We start from the raw sequence: 13054 nt of genomic DNA on the forward strand, positions 1-13054 counted from the left end.
AAGAAACTTCAGACTTCACGAATGGGCATCTTAAAGCTCTTAAAGTACCTTGTGATAATGGTTTGAATTTGGTACAAGTGCTAAAGTTGGGAAGCTTTGTAGCCAACGTCCGAGTATTCCACGCTGAAGCCAAGAAACTTCAAACTTCACGAATGGACATCTTAAAGCTCTAAAGTACCTTGTGATAATGGTTTGAATTTGGTACAAGTACTAAAGTTGGGAAGCTTTGTAGCCAACATCCGAGTATTCCACGCTGAAGCCAAGAAACTACAAGCCACCCTGCAGACCCACAAGTAGAAGCAACGAGTAGAAACAAAAGCCGGTGTATACATGATCCCCTGCTAATGTGGGAAGGTGTATATCGGAAAGACTGGTTGGGACTTGCCCGCCAGACTCACAGAACACATTGCCCATGGACGCAGAGGTGACTACGATAAATCAGCGATTGTCAAGCACTCACACATCACGGATCACCTCACCTGGCAAGCAGCTCAACTCATCGCTCCGGTCAATAGATGGTACCCGATACGCGTCAGGGAAGCAATCGAGATCTACAGTTTCTTCGGGAGCAAAAAGTTGCATTGAGGCTGAAACTTCCGATTACATGTATCAGTAATCAGGTACAAGGTGAGTTCAATTTGAATACATGTCTTGATTCGGACAGTTTTTGTGAGATAGTACTTAGAATGCAGTTCTGGTGGATCGAAATACTGTCAAAAAACTGATGACATACTATAACGCGTATTTGTTTCCAATGCTTAGAACTTGAACTGCCAGCTTCACAAGAACGGCGAAAAAGGAGGCACTCAAAGTTCGTCTGTTTTGGCGTGTCTTTCGTTCAGGTATGCGTTCCAGTGTCGCGCCGATCCAACTGAAGGTAAGATTTTAATTAGGTTCGATATTTTAACAATTAGGCGCGACCAGGCGCGTCAGAAGGCGAAAGATCGACACGTTGAGTTGTTCAGAACGATTCTGGCTTCAGACATCGCTCTGATAATGAGTCAAACTCAATGCAAATAACATGTAAATGTATTGTACATTGATATAAGTATATAATGTCTTCATGACATGTCCCCAAATCCATCGATGAAAACAATTTGGTGTCATTGTGCTCTGTTATTCTTAGCTCATGCATTAATCTATCAACAAATGACTGGACTCTTATTGAATTCCTCTACTGAAGAAATGAAAACACATTTTGGAAAAACAACGAATTTAAAGTGACACAGACGTGCAAGCAAAGAATAATGAAAAAAACATCAATTCGGGTGTATTACAATTAGGGCTTTTTGAATTCACGTTAGTGATTCTGTGCGTGTGTGGAGTTCTTATACAAATTAAATTCACCTGGAGTCTGAATTGGGTCGACCGACCCGAGTCATTTCCTTGGATCTACTTGTTCGGTGTGACTCGGGAACTTATGTCTGAACCGGGCGTTGTTTGACACTGGTGATAATGACGTATGTCAATGGCGGTGACTGTCGTAATGAAGGCGTCTTCGCACTTAAGTCACTGCATGCCGTCACTATTCAAGCAGTCAATGATTGGTCATGAAACTTCAAGTTGCGTCGCAAGGTCAAATGAGCATTGCAAAGCAAGTTCTTAACATTTTTATTCTCTTGTCGGTTCACTCTAGACCATTAGTGAACTGACTAGCGAATACATTTTACTTCCACTGGCCCAGTGATCGCCTGAGTGGGAACTCTGGGTAACGGTGACTGGCAATAATAATGAGTGAGGCTTATCAGGTGACACAACTGATGAAGCTGATCGAGGGTTGCAGAAATTTAGGTGATAGATTATGATGGCGTGCATGCACGGTGACGACGATGACGATTATGCTTCAGCCCCAATGCATGAAAAAGAACTACACTGATCTGAATTTAGGTGTTTTGAAAAGCATTTGCTTATAACCTTTGAAATTTGTAAAATACAATGTTCACAATTTTCATCCTGTCCCAAGAGTGCGCTCCTGATTTTCATGACGTCATCAGTGGATTTTTGGAAGAGTACTGTTTGGCGAGAGACTTACACCATTGAAAGAAAGGTCGTATCTATCACCAATTTTGAAATCTAAGCTACTTCCAATTTGAACCGGAAGAAAGGGTCACGTGACTTTACACGTACAAGATAAATGAAGATTTCGGAACATTGACTCACTGGTCAATCTTCCCACCAGATTATTGCCAAAGAAACTAATTTACTTCATGGACTTTCTGTTGACAGAAATAAGTTTAAAATGTACATATAGGCATAAAGACTATGTATCAACATTCCTGAAATATTTGACAGATTACTCTCTAATTGCTGTGTTACCTTAGAAATAAAACATAGCACATTTGAAGTCCAACCACTCCCAATAATTGAACATTAAATCATAAATCATCTTTAAGAAACAGATTTACATGTTATATAGTCATTAAGTACACGTGCAGGTTTGTTTACATGTGACAAGTTCGCCTACATGAGCCTGTTCATGTACATGCAGCCATGTACATTCACATGACAATAACGGAAAAGTTTCTTTCGGTGAACCAATTTGAACTGATGACACTTACTTCACTGACCCTACAATTACAATAGTTCTCAACGTCTGATACAATATGGTCTGACCACACCGCAAGCGAGGGTCTCCATTATTTCACCAATCAAAATATTGTAAATAAGCAAGCACGGTCTTCTATGAAGGCCTTTGAGTAATGATATCACAATGTCATTCATACACAACCAATATTATACAGTATGCCTGGTTTTGGAGGTAATGAATAACCGTCAGCGATGACACAGTGACACGATTTGATGGCATGCACGAAAATTATGCAAATGTCGCACTTTAATAGGTGCACATCTTTGCGACTGTTTTCAACGTCTATGTATGTACAGGTCGTGTGCGCTAGGGTGCAGGCAACAACAAGCTCTTGTCTGGGTCAGTAAGAGAGTGTGCAGATAATTTAGCAGGGTTTTACGAAACTGTGACAGACTTTCCCCACACTGAAAGATGTACATGTAACAGGAGACCGGTAAAATGGAGTGCTAATGCGGCTTTAGGACCTAACAGATCTGAAAAATCTTGACTTTATGATGCTGGGATTAAATTTTTCATGCCCAGAATGTGAAAATGCACGTATACAGTAGAGCTGCTGTAAAGTCTTGTGTTCTTAAAGGCTTAAGTTGGACTAGAATGTACTGAATAAAGTATTTGTATTCGCTCAGTCAAGTTTCTGTAGCTTACCTGCAGTAGACTTCTGCAGAGTAGCTTATTACATTTTACAGTGACTTACTCATTTTTTGATCTTGAGCATCAGAAAGATGTCATCACCAAGGAGAAATTACCCTCCGATGTTGGGTCAGCAGATCATTTGAAGGCAGTGTGCAGACTGGCTGCAAAAGAAAAACTGACGGTCAGTATTAACAACAATCCAGAGTGTATGATATGGGTCATTTCATGAGGTTGGCCAGAATAAGCCATTTGAATAAAATCTGGTACACTGAGTTCTTTAAACTCACATGAACATAACAACTTGAATTCTCCATCGTACGGTAAAACCACTGTTGCTATGCCTCGTGATTCGGGGCAAGCTTTTTCTTAGTTACATGAAGGACGCCTTGCAACAGTACTCTCTTTTCAATGGATAAGAACGGCACCAAGGAACCAGTCCATTCCAGAGATGGTGGTCGCTATGCAAAAGCTTACCCCGAATCACGAGGTATAGCAACAGTGTCTGTAGTCAGGGAGTTCAAATTGTTACATTTCTCTGCAATCAGATTACCCAGTGTACCAGATTTTATTCAAATTTAACTCACAAGTGGCTTATTTGTGACACTGTCCATTGTTACGTGGGATCCGTGAAGATGAACCCCTAATACTCAGTATGTGGATTGCGAATTATAAATCTTACAAGGCTGAATACAGAGGTGTGTGTGATTACAGAGTAAATGACTTACTTTACAGGTTATGACAGGTGGTAAAAGTTACCCATATAAACAACGACACCGTCACAAATTGTGCCCGAACCTCATGGAATGACCCATATGGCATTCCTGTTGATCCTGAGGTCTTCAAAGAAGTGTTCAATACCAAGGAGAGCATTTCAGCGGATAAGCTTGATTCGGTTCCAGAACCAAACTAGAAGTCACACACTGTAAAATAAGAATGAAGATTTTGCTTTTGTAAAGGAAAGTTTTGTCTCTAATTTTTAAAAAGTGTAAATTCCTCAAGTACAAGTACAGGACACGTGCCAAGTACATCTTCATGCTAGTGAGAAACCAGCAGACAGGCGGAAGATCAATATGGAGAAACCAAGATCGGTATTCAAAATGAAATGCAATGAGACTCATAAAAAATCTTAAAGAGGAGTGCCAAGCCAGATTGCAATTTCTGGAATCATGGGGGGTTCAAGCAGTCGTGAGAGATGCAAAATGTGGGCAAGTGCAGAATATTTCTCTGATAAAAGACACTACTGTGCAACATTTCTACCTGTAGAGCATGGAGAGGAATTACTAGAAAGAATCAATCTTGCTATTTCAGTAAAAGGTCTTTACGGCATCACTGATGCCTGCTCTCTTGCATATACATGTATCCAATCTCCAAAATCTCACACAGGTGAAAAGCCAAATGCCTCAAAGTGAGATAGACATCCCTTGTTGATTGTTTACAGAATTGCTGCTCCAAGATCTCTGTCACAAAGATTAGTGAAAAGGTACTCTTGCATTAGCAAGTGACTATCAGAATTACTGAAAGGCTGCTGACGAAAAGCATGCAAATGATCAACTAGCTTCACATGCAAGGAATGGGTACAATTTGCTTATATTGAGATGAGATGCTTGTTGATTGTCATGCCCATGGATACAGCACAGGTTCGGGGTACCTTATGACCATGTTGAATCATTTAAATAGGTAAATGCTAATAATAGACCTGCACAATTGGCAAAGTTGAGGAGCGGTTTAGTCGAGCAGTATAAGAAAATCTATTATTCATTTGCACTGCAAATACAACAACCCTACATGTAAATGTATCTGTTTGCAGTTCATACAGCTGTTATCATAGAAAGACTAGGTTTCATTCACCTGTTAATGTGTTGGAAAAAGTAAACGACTTAACAACAACTAATGCACCAATCACTGCAAAAGGGTGGAGTCACTGACCCAGACCATTGCAAGGAGCAATAGGCATCTGTATCGTCCACACAAGGGCACTCAACATCCAAAGAATCCAAAGAAGTGTGAAAAACTTGGTCGGTATGCTGGTCATAATCGCTCTACCTTTCCAAACTCAGACCAGAGTCAAAAAAACTATAAATGGGCACAAAAAGATACATGTGCATATACATTGTTTTATAGGCCTATAAGGGACAATGTGATGATTGTGCACAAATCTCTGAACATTTTACAATAAATTTTACTACATGTACAAGGGCATGATTGTGGAAAAATGTATAATTACAGTGCATCCAGTGTTCAAACCATTTAACGGTTAAGATTTTTCATTCAAGATGTTTCATTAACTGCACATTTATGTTCATGTTATTCAACAGCACATGGATGTAATGTTTGCATCCATATCCTGATGCATCCTATCCAATATGATTGTAAAATCTTATTAATTAACTTAGGTACGGTGCATGTAGGCCAAATTTACCATGAAACCTCATGACAATTGTGTTACTAGTGTACATGTGTGCCACATTTGTAATTGTGGTAAGGTAGCAGGGTGCTGATGGGGATGGCAGGAGCTAACAACCCAGAGTAGTGCTTGGGGGGTGGGGAGGGGAAGACAGTTGCAAGTACGGAAGCACACAGAGTGGGAGGTACCAGTACGTAGCGGGATGATATGCACGCCTAGGCCTCCTTGTAGGACCATGCTTGGTTATGTTACACTAAAGTGTGTGTATGCTTAGAAATCCAAACTTTTTAAATGATTTAGCAAGACATACAAATTTTACAGTCAGTAGCATATTTACTGTTTTCATTTTTTCAATATTGCACACTGTACATGTAAGTCCATGGCAATGATGCTGTACCAAAATTCAAACCAATTCCTTGTTTCATCCAATGACTTACATTTATCCATGAAGTCAGCCATCAAGTTATGATTACTTTCCTGCGCCGGCCGATGAATTCATCAGTTCATTACAACATGTTTACAAAGATATTACTCTATGGTCTGTACTGCGCATGCATGAATACGAACAGCCCCTCAGATATACCATGCAACCCCCCAAAAGTTAAAAATGGTATGCCTACCCAGCACGCAGTACAGTAAAGCATTGCACACAGCGCATAACTGCATCCTTTGCATATATACAGCAGGTCAACTTTTAACTTGACCATGGTCATGAATATTGCTTAGGTACATGTGGTGGAAATGAAGAGAATCTCTTTAAACCTTGCAACTGGTTTGAATATTCATTAGGGTCAATACTATAAAGCTGCACAGTAACTTTACAAATGAAATATATGAGTGACAGGGAAACTGCTTCAAAGACCATAATTGAGTAAGTAAGTCAACGCGCTATAGAGGGCATTTTGAACAGCATGCAAACTTAAAAGTGATCATTTTGAATCCGATAATTACGGTAAGTGTGAATTTTTTCCGCCAAAAACAGGTAAATTTGGTTTCTAAAGCAGGGAGACATGCTAAAGTTACACAGGATATACATGTAGTTAATATGTTCAGTACCCATCTGTTTTGGGAATGGTTTCATTATCTGCATGGTGCAGGCATTCAGCACACACCTACATGTACATGTATGTATTGCAATGCCAGATGTTCTGTTAGGCAAAGACAGTGCTGCGAACCAACACGAAGATTGGAGAGTGCCCATGTTTTTGCACAGGGTGCAGTGTAACAGTGTAACAGTAACTTTTTCAGTCCACAGGCACGTGCCGCTTACATTGGGCATGTTAACACCTGTGGAGGTTGCACTGGTTGCATTGGGAGAGTAGACATTCGAGAGAATTTTTAACCATTAAAATTTTGTGAAAAATTTTGAAAATAATAACTGAAATGAACAAATAAAATAATTTGCTATTTTACGTAATTGATAATGTACAGAAGATACTGGGAAAGTTTAACCCTCCTTTTTAGGTCTCTCCAGCCAGAGCAGACTCTACCCCAGCCATATCATGAGTATCAAGGACAGATTTTAATTGAATTGATTTTGTGTATGCCAGCCTGGCTGTGGTAAGAAAATGACTGATGTTTATTTCACTTCATCATAGGGGTTTATAGTTGTGACACAATAAGCAGGGCACATCATGTTCTGTGGTTACTGTGTAGGCCCAAGATCTCACTGAGCAGCAGCCTACCCCGCCAAGTTTGGGGTCCAGGGGAGGGGCAAAATAAACTTTTTTCTAAAAAAATAGGGTCCATGTTTGTTTCCATCAGTATATTCCTCAAGCCCAGTCCCTTCACTTGAAGCAGAAAACTGTTAGTTATGCAAATGCAAGTTTAATAAATTTTCTGTTTTGCTTTGGTTTTCTGTTGTTCTTTACCTCTTCATCAGTCCTATTTCTCTTCAGATCTGTTTTATAGAATTTCACTGCAACATTGTGGTGCCATTAATGATGGAGCACCGCATGCTTGCTTGTGTTTTCCATGGACGTGTTGTGGTTGGGCAAAAGTTTTCCCTTGCCCAAAGTATCGGCGCCCTACACCATGAGCAGCCATGTTGCGTTACACTTTTTGGCGACTGTCCAATCTTAGTGCTGCTTTGCAGCGCTGGCTAGCTCTTGTACCGATATGAAGTATTGGTAACAAAACCATGTGACCTAATTACCCCTTACACTGTGTCTTAATACCCTGCACAAGTTGTCCAACAATTGCTATACTCCCCTGGAAGATCAACTCTACAATTGAGATGAAATTTAAAAATCAAGGAAGAGAGACATTTACCTCAGGATTGGTGGACACAAACAGGCCAACAGCAGGCATATAGGCGACGGTAACATGAGGAATTCCGAAGCTGCCGCATGGTGGCGCTGTTGCCACGCATCGCACAGAGTCCAACATGTCCTATACACGTCAGATACAAATCAAGAATTGTAAGATTCTAACGTCAGTCCATTTATACCAGTTTTATTTAGGAATCATCAAAAGATGGTAGGTGGGACATCTATCAAAGATTGTTTCCATTTGTTGGTGGCGATGTCTTTTCTCATGGTGTAGGTGACAGATCAACGTGGGTTGCTGAATTTCAATTAATGTCAGAAGTTTCAAGAGTAGCGGGGTTCAGGGTCTCGTATTGAGCCAAGGATTTAGGTCAACTTGAGCCAAGGATTAAAACTGCAGGTTCGGCAGACCGATATTTAAAAGCAGGAATCGGCTGTCTTGTTTACATGGCTGGTAAGCAGTGAGGTAGAATAATAAACGAAAAGTAAACTGAAAGGACTTCGGACAAAATAAAAGTACACCATAAACACCCTTGAAGGACATGGATATTGCGGCTGCATGTTTTTATTCAGTGCAATGGAAAAAATTATTAAAGCGTCATTCATTTTAGTTTACACAGAGCTATATGGAGACACTACTTTTTCGCCTGGATGACATCAAACTTTGGCTCGCATACACAGACATTTTCCTCAGCATAAAAACCAAATGCAAAAGTTTCTCCGTTTACTGCTACAAAGAAGTTGAAAGTCACAGTAGGCCTTACATTACAAGAGCCTTTTCAACTTACTTTTCTATATGTATATTCAAGTCATGAAACCTGACCTACGGGTCTCTTTTCGGGTGAAAAAAATCAGTTTGAAATAATTAAGCTCGATCATTTTTATATATTAGTAAAAGTTTGTTACAATTAAATGTGAAGTTTGTTTTCACAACTGACAACCAGAACCCAACGATCAAGTGTCCTGAAGTCGTGCGCAAGACTTTACCCAATTTCGATCCGATGGATCCGGTGTTCTCCGTTCCAGTCAGCTAGGACTAGCCGGCGACCCGGAACAACTCCAGCAAACCTCTACGCACGCCCTTCACGCACGTGCCGGGGCCGAGTTCGACTTGGGCATCGCGGCTGCCAGGTATAATACCAGGGTGCAGTCCACTAATTCAAGCCCTATTGAAAACAGTGTAAAATCAGCACTGTTCAGGGACCAATAGCGTGCATGCCAACATCCCTGAGATTTCAGAAACACAAATGAAATTCTTGTCTGGCTGCTTGTCTTTCAATTTCTTTTCAATTTTTTGTGGGTTAACCAATTACATTTTTAATTATTCCCACAAAACAAAATCACACAAATTTGCATGACGTCACGTACATGACGTCACATTCAGAGCTATTTACATGTACACCGCTCCTGGAACGGGATTCTGCAAAACCAAGGGTTTATTTAAAGTCGTTCATGACCCTTGACCCATCGTAGGAAACAGACACAGTATCCAAGAGAGGATACACAGATGATTGGAAATTAGCAATGTTACACTTATACCATACCCCTTATGTACTACTGTCGATATAAATATAAACAACGTAGGTCCAAGGCTGAGCATGTGAATCATCAATTTTACTCATATTTCCTTGTCATATCATACAGGTCGTAGTTGTGTCATAAATTATTTATACAGTCAGCAAGGAGTCCCTCTAAAACTGTTGATCATAATAGTTTTTTATTCGACAGATTACTGAACAGCGTCAGTATCTATACGTGGTCGTGTTAATCCCGTACCACCTATTTCTTTTGTAGGAATTCATTTCCCCTCTTATTGTCCGTCTTTTTTCTCAATAACTTTCTGCGTCTCTACTAAGTTCAAGAGGATACAACTTATGAATTCGAAACTTCACAAGAACATCAGTCCTGGTCTCAAGGTGCACATATATGCAACGTTACGACAGCATGGCGATTAGGGTTTTTTAATGGTTTTTAGAATTGTCTCACAAAGATTGTCCTTTTAGAACTCTTTTTGACCGTTGCTTTTAAAATTCCGTGGCATTGTAATCACGTCATCAACATACATTTTTTTGTTCCAAGGGGTCGACAGACTTGCTGGATAACTTACTAATAGTCTTCAGAATGGCACAAATGAAAACATATTATAGCTGAAAAATAGCAGCAAATGCTCTTGTTATGGCACTCACGAGACATAAATTCAAGGGTCATGCTATATAGTATAAAGGTCGTTATCTGCACAAGTACAAATGCGATTAGAGTACATCTATATAAGTTTGTTGGTACCAAACTGTTATTGGCATATTGTTGATGCAGTCTATTGTCACGTGACCTTAACTTCGAGGCGCACTCTCGACAGTAGAGAACAACAATTATACTGAAAGTGCAATGTTATCCCAGCCAAATACGGGACAGAGGGGAAGCCCCCAATGTGATGCATAAGCTGGGTGCCCCAGGCTGTTGTGCCCATTGCTTTCCCTGACAATATGAACGAATTTTCTAAGATTCCTACAAAGGTCATTCTACAAATGATGGGTCCATTTTTTGTGTGTACCTGTCACATCTGACATATGATTTTGTAAGTTCAGAACACATTTTCTAATTTCCAATAGTGATGAATTAATGCAAATTACAGTTTTAAATAAATTTCAGTGATACTTCCATGTCAAATAACAAAAGTCAGATGCAGCAGGGACACAGAAATGTCACACGTTTGGACCCCATATTTATAAAATGACCCACAACACAGAAGATGACAAGAAGGGGGAATTCCCCTCTGTCCCAAATACTGCAGCAAATGTGCAATGTAATTAGGTTTTTTAGGATAAGGATGTGTTTGCATGCGTTGTGTTGATGCCTTCATGTGTAAGAGGATAATGCCTAAATGGTGCACTCTTCGTAGCCAGGAATAAAGATTTACGACATGGATCACACCAAGTTTGTATAACAGATGTTACTTTCCACAAAAAGCTTTCAAGCGTATGTCAAATTTCTGCAATGTCATCAACCTGATATCACCCAACCACTTTTGTTTGCACATGAAGTAAACATGAATCTCAAATTGCAACAGATAATTTCTGCATACGTGACGATCTCATCCAGACTTGATCATTCTACCGCGATACAAAGTAAGAATATTAGGAAAGAAGTTACTCGTATTTTCAATTCGAAAACGTTTTGGTTCGTATTTTTTTAGAAGTCGGCCAAGTATGAATTTTCATATTATTTAGTTGTTTTTATTTTACAGTTCCAATGTTACAGATGGAAGGCTGTTTACTGATAGTTGCTCAGAGATGGATTAAAAAAGTTATAAACTATTTTAGTTCTTCTACTGACCCCAAATGACAAGCACTTCTACGTATTACATTTTTGCAAGTGGTGCCATGGTTTTCTCGTCTAAACTGATTACTGTCTGAACCCTAGCTCCATTCTGAGCCGACAGGTTTATCGATATATAACGGGACAGACAGTTGTTTCATCTGGCAGTTGTGTTAACAGAAGCGTACGTCAACTAGCTATGTGAAACACCTAGCAATTGTATAGGATACCAGATGAACACTATCATCAATGACTGCTTATAGACGTTGACATACAAGGAACTGTGGGATCGGAAATTTGCTTGTTAAATTAATGGCAGCAGGGTGTGCTTAGATCTACCGGCAGTGTTCTGTTTCGTGTTCCTGTGTATAAAAAAAGCATCATCATAAGTCGCTTTCAATTACTGAGGTTCCTTTTGTGTGGAATGAATCCTCAAAAACCGCTTTGAATTACTGATAATGTTAATTTTGTTTGGAATTCACGCCTTGAATGACTATTTCAAACATTTAGTCATGCGTTTCACAAGGTTCCGCAGCATTTCAAAGTATTGAATCTGAAATTTTCGAGAATCTTAAACGTGGCAACATACACTATCGTTTTTGTTAAAGTATCAGGTAGATATGTGGAATACTTTCCATCAACGTGTTTATTGTTTCGATCAATGAGGAAACGCCAGCCATTATGAGCGAATAAATTCATGCCTATGTACAAAGCTTTCATTAAATGCTTGAAGGGCACGTGCATGCGTGGAAAAGTGACGAATCATGGGGCCAAAACCATAAAAACACAAACGAAGAAGAGAATAGTGTTTGTTCATCTAAAACCCCATGACGAGTCAGTTTTCTAAACATGAAGTGCTCGACATTCATTGTGAGTGGCCAATGTTCCAAAATAGGACACACATAAGATTTAGACGAAAGCTGAATTCTTCGCACTAGTAAGAAAAAATATTCCAGTCGCATGATCAAAGGTCTGTTCAACCAAAAATACACCGTTTTTTATTGTTCATATATAATTATATAGCCAATTATATAAATCATATTAAGGATTACTCCTACTGCAAAATTAAACTCGAGGGTGCATGGCCACCAGCATGTGAGTATTTACATATTGAATCATGTGTGACCCTGCTATTGACTTAAGACTCTTTTATTAATTTGTTTATTTATGTATTTCTTTATTTCTCTTTTTTATTTTGTGTGTTGTTGGTGGTGATTTTTTTTATTCTTAAAAATGCATTCCGATTTCTAAGCTCTTCAGACGACGCTACCGGTAATTCTCATGCATTAGCAATGACATTTCCAAGATAAGGTTTAGAATAGTGACAAGTATGGTTACAAAGGAACTAAAGCCTTGTCAAAATGCTGAGACACAACGAATAATTTCATTTAACCCTGAAAGAGCCGAGGGCGGAACCAGCCCCCTCCCCGACATTTTTGTCTGATGTCGCTCCAGTACATTTTTTCAGGAGTTGAGCCTGTAGGAGTTTTTAGAGTTACTCTTTGCGGTCATTGTGACACGATTTTTGCAAAAATCGAACACAGATCTCGCGCAGCGCGTTTTTTTCAGAGACGTTTCAGCCAAAAATGTATGCATTTTACTCTGCGGTGCTCAATGCTCAATGGAGAAAAAAATCAAGAGCCACACGCGTCCCAACATCCTAACTTTTATTTCATGGTGTTGTTTTCTTTGGTTTTTTGGTTTTTGTTAACTCAATATGCTTGTGCCGATTACTTTCTTTTCCTACTCACCTATGAAGTATTCTTTCAAACCAGAGACCGTGGGGGGCTGCCCCCTGTGCCCCCCCATCTTGATACACCACTGGGATCATTAGAACGGCCTACATAA

General features: G+C 39.6%; 1 protein-coding gene across 2 annotated transcripts in view; it reads right to left on the minus strand.

Moving 5' to 3' along the window:
* Positions 1–8011, minus strand: part of LOC110991030 (tenascin-R-like) — a 55094-nt gene extending 47083 nt beyond the window's left edge. Inside the window, exons 1-2 of one of the 2 annotated variants that reach the window (XM_022256117.2) lie at positions 7896–8011; positions 3282–3381 (exon numbers count right to left, since the gene is read on the minus strand). The gene's annotated coding sequence lies outside the window, so the exon portion shown is untranslated. Of the gene's footprint in view, positions 1–3281; positions 3382–3976; positions 3994–7895 lie in introns of those variants that run through there. The other variant, XM_087134547.1, reaches the window with a different exon arrangement.
* Positions 8012–13054: the final 5043 nt, after the last annotated feature.

Source organism: Acanthaster planci, linkage group LG03, assembly GCF_054643075.1.
Source record: "Acanthaster planci isolate LZ-2023a linkage group LG03, COTS_SCS, whole genome shotgun sequence".
Taxonomy (NCBI): Eukaryota; Metazoa; Echinodermata; class Asteroidea; order Valvatida; family Acanthasteridae; genus Acanthaster; species Acanthaster planci.